Below are 14,707 nucleotides of genomic sequence, written 5' to 3' on the forward strand. Positions count from 1 at the left end.
TTGTACCTTTTCTTTTCTACTCAAGCATTTTGTAGTGGGGAAAAAAGGACTGGGATTGCAGTGTTTTTTAGTGGTTCCAACTAGCTATCTTCCTCTGCCCCCTAGTGGCCTCATGACAAATTGTAAGACCCTTCATGTTTCTTCTCAATTTCCCTAGTTGCTTGTATTCTTACTGTTTTTGTTATTGTTCATGAAAAAGAAAGATTTTTCTTAAACTTACCGCAACCTCAGAGTTCCCTATGCTAAAAATGAAATTAATGAAGTATAATTTTACTAGAAAATATGTGTGCAGTGAGAGGCATTGAGAACCTAGAATTTAGGAAGTGAGTCTCTCTTATTCCCCCACAGGCTGCCTCCATGGCCATCTACCTTTGGTGTCAATACTTTCTGGGGCAGCTGTTTTCCACTCTGGGACCCCTTGTTTGACAGCTCCATTTGAACCAGCATGAAATGTTCACTCCCTCCCCAGCTGCATTCTAGAACCTAGAACCTCCCAAGTCAGACCTAAGCCTGCCTTCTGGTGTTCATGGTGGGGTTATCTAGTTCCCACCCTGGACTCCTGTCCAGGCCAAGAACAGCACCTTCCTCATATGCCTTGGCTCCCAGCACCCACCTCCTCCTGCCTGTGCTCTCAACATAGCACTAGTATGGTGAAACCCCGAGACAATTGGATCCTAGACATGAACATGGTATTCACAGGGTGGTCGGACCAACACCAAGCATAGTTGTTTCTGGTGACGTACAGACCATGCAAACCATGTCTTTATTTATGCCACTAAGCCTGCGTTAGTTCCCTTACCAAACGCAGAATCTGATCGGCTCCTATTGAGCTAGCTGCCTCCCAGCACCCTCCGGTCATCTTCACATGTATAGTGGCCGAGGAAAGCTTTTCTCATTCTTCCCTCATAACAGTGGCTTCTTTGTTCAATATAGCCATGGTAACTTTATTTTTATCTCTGTTTTTTTGCCAGGACACTGGATCATAATCTGACAATAAGGAGAAATTCCAACCTGGAGGATTTGACCACAGAGGAAAGAACGTCCTGAGAGTTCTCTTTCAGAAAGAATGAAGGGATGTCCCCGGGGCCAAGAATCAAAAGTTATATTCTTGAACTCCACCCTCTCTGGCTGTCATGCTCCTTGTCAGTGACATGGAATTTATTTCACCATGCTCTTGTAGTACTATAGGAAGGGGAGAGGGCTTTCCAGAGAAGAGAAAGCCTCCTCTCCTTCTAATCTTCAATGGATAGCTGAAAGATACTGTACAATTTCAGGAACTTTTCCCATAAAACCGCACTGACTTTCAGGAAATTAGCTCTCCTGTCACTAGCTAGTGGGAACCTCAGTTCACCACTCACTGGTGTGTAAGAAACACTATGTTTTTAATTTTCCCTAAATCCAGTTCTAAATCTCTGTTAGTTTCCTAGGGCTGCCATAATGAAGTGCCACAGACTGGGTGGCTTATACAATAGAAATGTCTCACAGTTCTGGAGTTCATAGTGTTCTCCCCATGTGCCTATTTCTGTGTCCAAATTTCCCTTCTTATAAGGACACAGTCATATAGGGCCCACCCTAGTGACTTCATTTTGACTTGTGACTTAACTTTTTTAACTTCATAACTTCATAAAGACTTCATTTCCAAATAAGGTCACATTCTGTAATACTAGAGGTTAGGACTTCAAAATATCTTTTTTCGAGGGGACACAATTCAACCCATAGCAATTTCCATCCTGCCAAGTTAGCAGGAAACCCAATCTTGACTAACATTAGCTTCCTCTCCACCATACCCACATACTCTCCAGCCCAGAACTGAGCTTCTGATGTTTTTGGCCAACCCTAAGCACCTGGGAGATCCCCCTGTCTTTCATCGTTCCTGCTTGCTACTGAGTGCCCAAGCTTGCATGGTGTCTCCGAGTCAGAAGCTAACCAGCCGTGCTCTGCTTGAAGGCCCAAAACTCTTTGTCATCACTGGCAATTCCAGTGTCCAGGGAGTCGGCTGGGCAACCTGGCACCCTCCATAGGCATCCTTTCTGAATACTGGCACTTCACCAGGGACCTGGGGTCTTGCTAGTCTTGACCCCATCAACCTCTTTCCTTGTACTTCTTAAAGCCCCTAAAGATCTCCTCAGGTGGTCCCAGAAGAAACAGAGCCATGACATTAAGCAGATTTATCTTCAGACCTTCCCTGAGGAGAGGTCACTCAGAGCCTTGCTTACTTACATGAAATGGAGAGAGGGGGAAAAACATTAGATGAATGACAAAGCTTGTATATCAGTGGATTGTCCTGCCATGCTTCTAACTGTATACCCAACAAATAAGCCATAGGCCAATTCGCCAAGAGAAACCTAGCTGGCTGGGAACCTCAGCCCTGAACATGGTCTCCCACTTCTCTTCCACACTCAGTTCCAAGATGCTTGCCTACCTGAGCAGGTGTTGCTGGAACCTGCAGGTGGCTAATTGTGAGTGAGTTTTGCTGGGGTCTCCAAAGTCAGAGTCACCTACTGGGAATTGGACACAGAGGGCAGAGCTAGAACCAGAAGGGGACAGTTTAAGAAGAAGTTGAGGGGTCTGTAGTCTCTCCTGAAGAAGAAAAAAGTGACCGTATGCTTGGGCAGGGGCACTGTGGTATAAGAAATATATTTGGTCTTTGTCTCCAGTTCCTGTCACAGAGCTCCTAAAACCTGGGAATTTCCTGAGTGACAGGGATGGCTTTTGTTATAAAGAGCTCCTTCATAAAGAGCTTCTTGTGGTCTCACCTGAGTTTATGCTAATGAGGTAACTTAAAATGGAGTTCCTAGATAGCCTAAGGATGTTTTTGGTCCTAGAAAGACCGAGGAGGATGGGCTCCATCACCAGAAAAAACTAGTGGTTAGAGGGTTGGAACTTCCAGCCCCACCTACCAGCCACCCGGAAGGGTAGTAGGGCCTGGAGATTAAGCTCTGTAAAAACTCTTGATGGGAGAGATTTGATGAGCTTCCGGATTGGTGAACACCCAGAGAGGCCATGGGAGCTCTGCACCCCAGCCCCCATACCTTGCTCTGTGCATCTCCTCCATCTGGCTGTTCCCGAGTTTCATCCTTTATAATAAACCTGGTAAAAGAAGTGTCTCCCTGAGTTCTGTGAGCAGTTCTAGCAAATTATTCAATCTGAGGAGGGGGCTGTGGGAACCCCTGATTCATAGCTGGTCAGTCCGAAGCATGGGTGGCCTAGGACTTGAGACTGGTGTCTGAAGTGGGGCAGTCTTGAGACTGAGCCCTCAGATCTGTAGAATCTGACGCTAACTCCAGGTTGTCGGTCGTCAGACTTGAATTCAATCGTAGGGCACTCATGTGGCATCCGGAGAGTTGGAAAAATCATTGGTATGGAAAAAACCTAGGCATGTGTTGTCAGAGTGTTCTGGGTAAAAATAGTCCAGGCTCACCCTGACCCCAAAAGGCCAAGAGGAGCAGACTGGTGGATTGAGGTATCCCTGTGCTTGAGATAGAATTGTGTGGAGGACAGAGAGGGTCCCTCTGGGGCCCCTAAGGCTCTGATAGCCCTTGTCACTTAGGTCCACAGGGACAGAGACTCCTTTTTTCTTTCACTGTGTGTGAGATTCCTGGCACTAAGGAAAGTCCACAGAGAATGGTAGCTCCATATGAGGCAGCCCAGCAGCTGACAGGATAGAAGGCAGAACCACACCACAAGAATACTTTGTAGGGACACAGCTCGGCTCAAGGAGGCCAAGAGCACCAAATCAGAAGTAGTAAGTGCCCTTAAGGACGGGCACTTGCAGCACACTTGTACATGTGTGTGTGCGCACACACACGGAGCTTAACGCACATGCGTCTCAAAAGTTTAAAATGCAGCAGATGAATCAAAAGAAATTGTAGTCATTGTGAGATTGGAATTAGTGCCCTGGAAGATTAAGCACAAGAACTGTCTCATTAACCAATTTGCTGGATTCAAAACACCCCAGATCTGCTGTATTTCTCTGTGCCCACAGGAGTAACTAGAAAATATATTTTTTTAACGGTGGCTTTTACAACTACGTCAAGAGAACATCAGATACCTGGGAAGAAATCTAACAAAGGATGTTCAAGGCTTCTGCAGTGAGAACTATAACACATCACTGAAAAAAATTAAAGGAGACCTGAGCAAATGGATGGATCTGCAAAGTTCATGGAAAGGAGACCTCAATATTGTTAAAATGTCATTTATTCGAAATTGTTTTATAGATCTGAAGTAATCTCAATTAAGATACCAAGATTTTTATGTAATTGGCAAGCTGATTCTAAACATTCATTGGGAAATCCTCCCCTTAACAGTACATAAGAGTTTTAATTATTCCAAAATCTCATCAACCCTTGGCATTGTCTGTCTTTTGATTTTATTTTGTTTTATTTAATTTTATTTTATATTACAGGGATATTTATCATTTTGTATGGGAATTCCTAAGGGGAGTAAATCTGTGGGAAATCCCTCCAGGGGTGGATGGAGAGGGTACCCATCCTGAGTGGGCATTGTTTCTCTTTGTTTCTGCAGTCGGACAATGGTGGAGTTCAGGGTGAGCTGTCCAAGAGACTGTGTGTCACACAGCAAGTGAGAAATTTGAGGTGAGGGGTTGGGAGTCCTGAGTGGATCAAAGGTGAGTGGCAGGGCATTGCCTTAACATGCCTTCCATTTCCCTGGGGCCTCTTCTGCCAAGAGATGCCACCACCCACTCAAAGTTCTCAAACCCAGAAAGTACTGATGACAGATGTTTCCATGAGTGATTCTCAGCTGGGTGAGTGTTGGTGTGGCAAGGGATAGAGCTTTTTCCAACTACATATGTGCCCTTCTTTTCCTCCAAAGATCCTTGATCAGCCACTTAGAATCATCACCCTTTCTCAGAGCCCCATGGTACCTGGTGGGAAAGCCATTCGCCCAGGCGTGTTGGGACAGCAAAATGACTGAGAACCAAGGCCCACATGGGTGATCTCAGTGACTCCCAAAATGTGGCTTTCTCAAGGCTCCAGGAGAATTAGAATGCCAGTAAACCCACCTGTGGCATCCACTGACGTTGAACCCAAGGATGGCTTCCCGGATCGCTAAGAAACTCCCCCGTTGTCTTTGGCTTCTCCAAAATGAAGAAATTGGGGTGAAGTAGCTCTCGGTGTCTGTTTCCTGCAAGCATTCTCTGACAAGGTCTCTGTCTGGTGTGAGTCTTCTGGAACAACTTGAGAGTGTTACACAGTCCGAGACATTAAGCTTAAGATATTTAAAAAATTCTGTACATTGTCAAGCTTTTCATTGTCCTACGTGTATTTTTCAGAATATTTTATCTCTTCTCAGTAACACCTTTTTTTTTTTTTTTTTAAAGATTTTATTTATTTATTTGACAGAATGACACAGCGAGAGAGGGAACACAAACGGGGAGTGGGAGAGGGAGAAGCAGACTCCCTGCCGAGCAGAGAGCCCGATGCGGGACTCGATCCAGGGACTCCAGGATCATGACCTGAGCCGAAGGCAGTCGCTTAACCAGCTGAGCCACCCAGGCGCCCTCAGTAACACCTTTCTGTACTAACTTCTAGGAAAACAACTGCAAGGTGATAATATGTAAGTGATTCATAAACTGCAGGGCACTGTATAAATATATTGGCGCCTCCACAATAAGATGCCTTCAACTTACAACTTGGTGAAGGAAACCAATGCGCGAACCCTCGTGCTTTCCTGTGTCAGTCTCCAAGTTCAAGCCAGCTATGCACTGAAATTTGGTTTAAGTGAATACCAGAGAGAGGATTCAGGGAGGGCGAAGAAACCGTGATGAGGATCCTCAGTGCTTCTTGGAGGCACTGAAATGTGAAATAACCTTTGGAAAGCCTGCGAGGTGACTTGGTATTTTTCCACCCCACTGAAGCTGAAAGGTTAATGAGTTTGCCGTGTATGTAAGAACCAGACCTACAGTTTAGAAGTGAGGGCTGGATGCCCCACACTCCCAGCTCCGGAGCAGAAGTGGGATGGGGGGGTACTCTCTCTTTGTGGGGGTTACCCACCCACAGGGGCAGAGCTCCGGGAGAGGCTCCCGTTGCACGTGTCTTTCCAGCCCCTACCTTTGACCCCCTGTCACCCCCAAGGATATGCCTCTGTGCTGTTTGGCCCAGGGGCGCCTTCCAGGCCCTGCGCGGGTCCCGCCGCTCTTCCTGCTGGTGACCGCAGTGGGCGCCACGCTGGTGCTGGCGTTCCTTTCTGGCTCGTCCTTGTCAGCGCTGCCGCCCTCCCTCACAGACGTGGAAATTCTGAGAAGCAGCGTCCATTTACCGGGGATGCGGCCTCGCCCTCCAGACCGGCTGGCTCTGGGATGGGGCAGCCCTGCCAGGCTCGTCCTCTCTGCTCTGAGCGAGGCTCCAGAGGTGAATGAATCTGTCAGAATGTGCTCTTCGGGGAAAACCAGTGCTCTGGTTTTCAGCCTCCTGTGAAAGCTGATGCTTGAGTCCTTCCCAGACCCGGAGCTGATAAAGGAACTCGCCATTTTCTTCTCTTGGCCTGCAGGAACTACGATTGTCCACGCTGGCTGCACAGTAGAATCACCCAGGGTGCTTTAAAAAATACTCGTGTAGGTCCTACCTCCAGGCCAGTTAAATCCGACTCTGTCAGGGTGAGCTTCTGGCATGAGTGTGTTTGAATCCTCCCCAGCGGCTCTGGCGGGCGGCCGGCGGTAAGAAGCACGGTGGGCAAAGTACCCCAACGGCTCTGAGAACACAGGGCCCATCAAAAACGCTGTGCCAATCCCCACTGCCCCCAAAGCGCTGTTGAGGATGCGTTGTCATTACCCTTCAGGTTCCCAGAGTGGCTATCCTAAGCCACTGTCACGTCATCATGCTCCCTCCTCTGCCCTGACCTCTGACCTGCCCAGCACATGATCCAGCCCCTCGCCCACCGAGTCCAACTCCAGATGCCCACCTTGGCCCCAGCCCCTGTCTCTTGTCCCAACGCTGTACTCGGGTTTGTGGAGCGTCAGTAGATGCACAGCACGGGGCTCAGGACAAAGCCAACCCTACATCTTCCTCATCAAGCCCTTCCCTCCACCTCGCCCTTCTGGGGTGGGGTCTCCAGCGAAAAGGCCCCTCACCCCTCACGCCCGGCCAACGTGGACATGCCCGGCCCACGGCGCTCACCCCCCGGGTCTGTAGCAATGCTGACGCTGTGTGGGCTTGAAGAACACAACTCCCAGGGTGGGGCCATGGCCTCCTCTCCTTCTACCTGCAGGTGCCCTATCTCAGGGCATGTGCACATCAGAGTTGTCTAAGGGAATGGCATCTGGCTCCCTGGCTCCACGGCTCCAGGCATCACTGCGAGGGACGCCGACATGAATCAGAGCAGGTTCTAGAATCAGTAGTCAGTTTGTGGTGCAGGCTCATCAAGGATGAGCCCCTTCCATAACTGATCAACACAGGGATCACTGGTCCAAGTACGCCAGGGGGGCCCTACCATGGCTGGATCTCTTGGCTCCCCACAGAGGTTCCCCCCTGCCCCCGGTTGTTTCTGAGAGCAATCAGGGTATTGTCACTGGAGTTCCTGGGAAAGACCCTGCTCTGGGTTGAACTGTGCTCCTCGCTAAATTCATATGTTCGAGTCCTACCCCTCCGTACTTCAGAATGTGACCTTACTTGGAAATAGGGTCTTTGCCGATATAATTACTTTAAGATGAGGTCGTTCCTGGATTAGAGCAGACCTCAATCCAACATGGCTGGTGTCTTTATAAGAAGAGGAAAATTGGACACAGAGACCCAGACACCCAGGGAGAAGACCCTGTGACAAGGGCAGAGACTGGAGCACCGCAGCTGCAAGCCAAGGAGCATCAAGGATCACGGACAGCCACCGGGAGCTGGAAGAGGCAAGGAAAGGTCCTCTCCCTCATGTTTCAGAGGGAACACGGCCCTGCCGACACCTGACTTCTGATTTCTAGATTCCGGAGCTAGGAGAGGATGAGCCACCTGGCTGCGGTACTTTGTCATGGCAGCCCTGGGAAACCACGACAAGAGTTCACCCCCAGCCCAGCTGTCAGTTTCTCTCTGAGTGCATTTCTAGGGGTTCGGATGCTCCACATGTCAGCAACCGAAACCCCATCTAATTGGCTGGAGCAGCTAGGGGATTTTTTTTTCTGTATCTCAATTTGCTTGATAGAAAGAGATACCCCTGTCAGTAGTTATCAGATGAGTATATGAGCCCGGGGAATTATACACGGGGATATGTGTTGCTGGGGCAGGCGGGAACGGCTTTATAATCCCAGACGGAAGACTCTGCCTTTCATCTAAAAGTGTGCATTCAGCTTACTTCATGGCTTTCCTAGAACAAAACGGTTCTTTACATCTGTGTATTGGAAGTAGATTTTGTAGTGGAGGCAGCTTCAAAAATGACGTACCAGGTTGAGCCACTTGAGGCGAAAAGCCTCTCAGCAGTTTTTAGAATCCAGTATCTTCTACCAAGATTTCAAAATTCTTAGAGCTGAGTTGTAGCCGGGGCATCCAGTGTGTGTGTGTGTGTGACAGTTTAATATAGCCTTGGTAAAATTTGTAAAATAGTCTGGAATTTTGTCCTCAAACAGTAATTCACCAATTCTTTTTGCAGTTCACTTCTTGAGCATTGTCACCAAGATCTATCCAGGTGGAAAAGCAGCTGAAATCAGAACACTCCTCAACATGACCTCACCACAGAGCCACAAAAATGGTAAATTCCTGTGAGGCCAGACACCAGATACCCCAGCCTTGCACACACTGGTGCTGTTGGGGAGAGAACCACAGGCTCTTGCTTGGGTTTCTCTCTCGAGGGAAAAAAAGCCACAAGGAGTCCTGGATGCTCAGCTCAATCAAGTTCAGTGGGCATGTGTTAGATGCTAATCGATACTCAATTTTGCCACCAGGGAGGGTGCTGTTTTGAGCAGTTGCATGTCTATAGGAAATAATAGAGTGATTTATTTTTATGTTGAAAACTTCAATATTTGATATGCATTCTATCAATATGGCCTCCTCCCCCCACCGCGCCTGCCTCTAATGTTTAATTGTAATGAATTGTAGTTGCAATAAATTGAACCAATTGACATTGAAAAATGAGATAAAAAAAAGAGGTAGAAAAGCATATCCTTTGTGGTCAATGTTAATCTTGCAAAGGATTTTTTTTTCTGTAAGGCCTGCCAAGAGCAGAGAAGATGAGGATAGAAAGCGATTCACTGAATCAGCAGCTCCAGAGAGGTCAGAAAGAGATGGAATCGGCCCTGCACGTTTGGCAAAGAGAAGGGAATGGAGAGGTTGGCTGGAGGGCCCCAGAAATGCATCCTGGGAGATGTGAATGAGGAGTGTGTGTGACCAAGGGGTGGTCAGGAGGATGGGGTTGGGTGCCATGCGGCTTTGGGAGGGAGGGTCATCTGGGCCCCCTACGATGTGACCCCCACCCTCTCACACCTTGGCTCCCAGCAGGGCCCCTTCCCTGTCCTGGCTTAGCTTCCTATTCCAGACACAACATTCTGTGCTCCCTTCAAGTCAATAACCTCTCCAAGATGTGGCTGTTCTCGACCCACTGCACTTCTGCATGACCTGTCAGAGCCTGGAAGGATGTGTGGGACCCACCTGGTAAGAAGACTGCATCAGTGGGGTCACTCCCCTGGGGCCCCCAGCACCACGTTCACCAGACTAAGAAAGCTGGGGCTACAGGATGCTGTCAGAACAAAATCTCCCGAGACTTTCTCAAATAATCACGGCCTGGAATTATCCCAAGCATTTTGTGATTCCCCTCATGCCCCCGCTCCTTGGCCTTCAAAGAGCCCCCAGTGATGGAGAAGGGAGTCACTTATGTATCCGTGTGGCAGTTGTCACATGTCTGCTGTCTGTCTGGTATTGTCGCTTACGTCCAGGATACCTCACAAAGACAGACGAGCTTCTACTCTCCTGGAACTACAATCTGGGGAGGGAATGGTGAACACATAAACTCGATCGTTTCATGTATTGATAAAGGCTATGAGGCAATTCAAATGCAGTGATGTAGGACAGGGTGACATTGAAGAGCCCACCTCAGTTCAAGAAGACCCTTCTGCAGAGGTGAACGTCTACACCGAGGTCAGACAGAGGAGGCAGACAGGAGAATAAGGAAGAGTGGGAAGGGGGCCAGAGCTGTAAGGAGGGGCCTAAGTGGGGAGATGCATGGCTTGTTCAGTGGGATGGGACTGGAGATTCTCACCAGGGCTGATTTTGTCCCCCACCCGGGTGACATCTGGCAGTGTCTGGAGACATTTGTGTTGCCACAGTGTGGGAGGGCGCTGCGGGCGGCTCGTGGGTAGGGCCAGAGATGGCTCTAAACGACCTACAGTGCACAGAGCAGCCTCCATAACAGAGACCTATGGGGACCAAAATGTCACCGGTGCTGAGGTCGAGAACCCCTGAAGCAGAGGGTGTGCATGAAGGCGACCGCGGAAGAGCCTGTGCGGGAAGGCTGTAGGGCCACTGGGTGGCCCACCAGTGGACCACTGGGCGCTCATGAGGAGTTTGGGTTTCATTCTAGGGTGACGGAAGGCCCCTGGAGACGACTCCTCAGGAGCCTGGTGTGGTCTCACATTTTTTCCTTTCAGTTAGGCCAATACTACCTTTGGAAAGTGATAGTGGAGGGGAAGGAAGCGGTACGTAATTTCCAGTGGTGGTCGTTGGGAGCATTTATTATTATCACACGCACAAATTCATGCTCGTCAAAATCAGAGACAAGGTCCAGGAGTGGACTGAACACTTTGGCAGTCGGCAGTGGCCGTTGCTCAACCTCGGGATGTTGAGAGGATCATTTAGCTTTACACTGGATCTCTACCCTTTCTGTGAGACTTCAGAGTCTAGAATAACAAGTGTGTTTCATGACTTGGGAGAAAATAGTATGCATATGTTTTTAAATAGACCCTGATTGATGCATATGTTATTCTGGGCAGACTCGGTGTGTTGGGGGCTCCTTTATTTCCGCACGGTCCACACGGGCATTCGTGCACATTTTCATTCAAAACGCGGAGCTGAAGGCACCGTTTTTTGTTTGTTTGTTTGTGTTTGAGAAAAGCGATCAGTTCAGTGCCAAAAACAGGCATGGTTGAGAAGATGGAGGGGCACCGAGGAAACAGAGGAAAATGGACGTGGCCGAGAGCAACAGAAGGCGCTCCTGTCGGGTTCCCTTCTTTGCTTCCACCCTTGATTCCTGTCTCCCACCTCCTGCGCGTGTCAGTGGCACAGCGATGCCCTCCTCTGTGCATCCTGTCTGACCCCTGCATCTCAGAACACCTTCCCTTCCCAAAAGCACCTGCCATGTGTCCCATTTCCTCCTGGTCCCTAGTGTAAATGGCGAGCAACTGGGATCAAGTAATGATGACAAACTCATGAATCAGGAGCTGTTCGTGCATAACAGTTGCCATTCTCTTCTACCATCACATTTCAGTTCTGCAAAAGTGTCCAGTGCCTGAATTGCGGGTCAAGCCCCACGGAAGTGGGGTCCCAGGAGAGGTTGAGGCAGCATTCGTTTGACTTACAAGGTCTTTGATTGCCACGAGCTCAACGAGACAGGGGTCACAAACTATCACACCTGTTGGAGTCAGGCAGCGAATGTAAATGAGTGAAGCCGACCCGGTGTGAGACGACGGTGCAAGAAATTGTGGTGAATTGGAGAATCAAGGTCCCTATAAACGCAGCACCTGCTACTCAGCGTCAACCCGCTTAGTAAGTCCCGCCTGCCCCTCCATCGGGACCGCACTGACTGCCCCCCACACCCAAGCCGTGAGTGCACCCCGGCTGCCTTCAGAGGAGCCCAGCACCAGGAACCCCCCACGGTGCTCCAAAGAGGGACCGCTTCCTGCTGGCGGGGCTCGGGTGAGGGGTGAGAGAGAGCCCTGCGTTGAGGCTGGTCTTCAGGGGAAGGCTCTGGAAACCAGCAGTGTGGGTCTCCTGGGACTTCGAGGCACCTCGCAGCTGCCTGAGGAACGGCTGGCCATAAGGAAGCAAGTGAGTGCCTGCGTTTTGTTCGATGTGAACGAGTGTGTGCGGCGGGTTGGTGGCATTGGCTTGTTTCTTTTTTTCTGCGCCTCTTGTGCAAAGAACAGTAAACTGAGAAAGCCTGGATTTTTCTGGAGCGTAGTGTCCAGGATGGGGAGCCCGAGAGGCTGAGGGCCAGCTGGAGCCTGGTACCATGAGTCCCCCTGGGCTTCCAGGGGTAGGGGCCGGATTGTCCCTCGGCCCCAGGTTGTGCTGGGAAGGCATTTGGTTCGGTGGGAAAGCTGCTGGCTCTAGCAGGAGACCTCTCCTCGGTGACCGCCTGGGAAGCCGGGGTGTACCTGGGAGCTGTGGGCTGCTCTCCCGCCAACACCTTGTGGGTCTAGGTCTGGGTGTGGCCAAACCCTGGCAGAGCTGGGCTGGGCAGGTGAGGGGGACGCCGTCTGTGGTTGGCAGAGCTGGGCTGGGCAGGTGAGGGACACGGTCTGTGGTTGGCAGGGCTGGGCAGGTGAAGGAGACACGGTCTGTGGTTGGCAGAGCTGTAGGGGTAGGTGGTGTTTGGAGAGCCTCGAACTCGGGTCTGGAGGATGCTGCGGTAGGGGGTTTGAGGGTGGCTGCAGCTGACCACACAGGGTCAAATCCTCTGGCCCCCTTATTGTCTGATTTTAAAAAAAGAATACAGTGTAGCCCCAAAGAAACGCATGTGGGTGGCAGCCTCTTCTATGTTTTTGAAACGATGGTTCTGCTGGAAAAGAACCTTCTTGGGAGCTTTCCGTATGATCTAAAACGGCCCCCCATCAGGCGGGGAGAGAGTGAAAAGAAGCAGCTGGCTTCTCCAGGTGGGTAGGTGGTAACTTTAATAACAGCAAAGGACGCTTGCATAGGAGTCTTGTCTTGGGCGACAGTGAGGCAAAGAGATCCCTGCGCTGCCCTCCAAATCTTGTCTGTAAAAGGCCCTAACTGGGCTCAGTCATGTGTACCCTGCAGGTATTTTCAACCTCCCAGCACCATCTCAAGGCTGTGTCCTTGGAGCAGCCTGGGGGAGACGGAAGGCAAGCAGAGCCCACACTCTGAGGCCAGGGAGGAGGGGTGGGAGGGGAGGAGCCTCTGCGTGTCCAGGCCCCGCTGCCCCGTCAGTCAGCGGTCAGGTCTCTTTGATCACGTTCCCCGACAGGGTGGTACTAGGAGGGAACCTCTCCAGAAGCCCAAACGAGCGAGCAGGGTAGCTCGGACAAGCCGAGGAGAAGGATAGGAGTGGGTGGTTTGGAATACGTTGTTGTTGGGGTTTTTTTTTTTAGATTTTATTTGACAGCGAGAGAGCACAAGCAGGGCGAGGAGCAGCAGAGGGAGAGAGAGAAGCAGGCTCCTGGCTGAGCAGGGAGCCTAACTCGGGGCTGGATCCCTGAGCCGAAAGCAGACGCTTAACCAACTGAGCCACCCAGGCCCGCCTGGGATGTTTTCAAGATGAAACAGAACTGTTGAATTGGCTGATGGGAGTGGTGAGGGAAAGAGAAGTCAGGAGGATTCCTGGGCATTTGGCTGGAGCAACTGCATGGATGCTTTTCATGTTTTTGTAATAAAAACTAAGAAAAGATTCCTTTGGGGGTAGAAAAGCACAAGTTCTGTATTGGACAGGATGCGTTTCTGACACTTATTAAATATGCATATGCAGAGGGAAGATGCTCAAAACATAATTAAAAGGATATCGAATATAGCCTAATCATAATCACATTTAAAAATAGTGCTTAGAAAACTGGAAGGGAATAAAATGGTAATGTGTTAGTGAGATCATGGGTCATCTCATTAACGTTCCTATCTTTTCTAATTTTTGTGTGCATTTTATAGTCAGGAAAAAATCATTATTGGTTATATTAAAATGTGTTCATGGCTTCTGGGGTGTGTGAGAAAGCCTTGTTCCATTTCCAGGACCTTTGTAAAGATGTGCTAAATAAGTGTACCAATTAAAAAGCCAACAAGCTTACGGTGTTTGCAAAGTTGGCGCATTCTTTTATATATAATAAATACTTCGGAAGCTTATAACGTGCCAGGTGTGGGGCAAGCCCCTGAGATACGAATATTGGTAAGTCAAGGTCTCCTCTTCAAGGAGTTTCCAAGATGAGAGGTGCCCATTTAAAAATCTTGGAATGAGAAAAGAATGTTGTAAACAAGGGACCCCCCAAATCCTTAAAGATGAATACTTTTTATCACCACTTTAAACCTTTTTCAGGATCAAACTATCAACCAAATGGAAAAGGGTTCCTAAGTGGGGTCCCAAATACTTTTTTTTTTTTTTAAGGTTTTATTTATTTAGTTGACAGAGACACAGCGAGAGAGGGAACACAAGCAGGGGGAGTGGGAGAGGGAGAAGCAGGCTTCCCGGGGAGCGGGGAGCCCAATGCGGACTCGATCCCAGGATCCTGGGATCATGACCTGAGCCGAAGGCAGACACTTAAGGACTGAGCCACCCAGGCGCCCCCCAAGTACTTTCTTTGCAAAACCTGTCCCATACCTTTAAAGTTCTTAAATTTTTTTATTCAAGCATAATTAACACAATGTTATATTAGTTTCAGGTGTATATTTCAACAATTCTACACATTACTCAGTGCTCATCACGTAAATGAACTCTTAATCCCCTTCACCTGTTTCACCCATCCCCCACCCGGCGCTGCTCTGGTAACTATCGGTTTGCTCTCTATTCCTGAGTCTTTTTTTCTTGTTAAATTCCACGTATGAGTGAAATCATA

General features: G+C 49.3%; 2 long non-coding RNA genes across 3 annotated transcripts in view; both read left to right on the forward strand.

The window, feature by feature from the left end:
• The window catches only part of LOC115940367 (uncharacterized), a 62,388-nt gene that overhangs the window by 28,747 nt on the left and 18,934 nt on the right, over window positions 1-14,707 (forward strand). The window contains exons 4-10 of one of the 2 annotated variants that reach the window (XR_014139564.1): window positions 972-4,595; window positions 4,834-5,179; window positions 5,364-5,577; window positions 8,590-8,688; window positions 9,147-9,265; window positions 9,435-9,587; window positions 11,416-11,975. This is a non-coding gene — a long non-coding RNA (uncharacterized LOC115940367). The remainder of the gene's footprint in view (window positions 1-971; window positions 4,596-4,833; window positions 5,180-5,363; window positions 5,578-8,589; window positions 8,689-9,146; window positions 9,266-9,434; window positions 9,588-11,415; window positions 11,976-14,707) is intronic. The other variant, XR_014139563.1, reaches the window with a different exon arrangement.
• On the forward strand, window positions 11,982-13,944 carry LOC145716733 (uncharacterized). The gene is made up of 2 exons (XR_014139566.1): window positions 11,982-12,985; window positions 13,024-13,944. It is a non-coding gene; the product is annotated as an uncharacterized LOC145716733 (long non-coding RNA).

This window comes from Leptonychotes weddellii, chromosome 13 (genome assembly GCF_054177405.1).
Source record: "Leptonychotes weddellii isolate Sample4059 chromosome 13, ASM5417740v2, whole genome shotgun sequence".
Taxonomy (NCBI): Eukaryota; Metazoa; Chordata; class Mammalia; order Carnivora; family Phocidae; genus Leptonychotes; species Leptonychotes weddellii.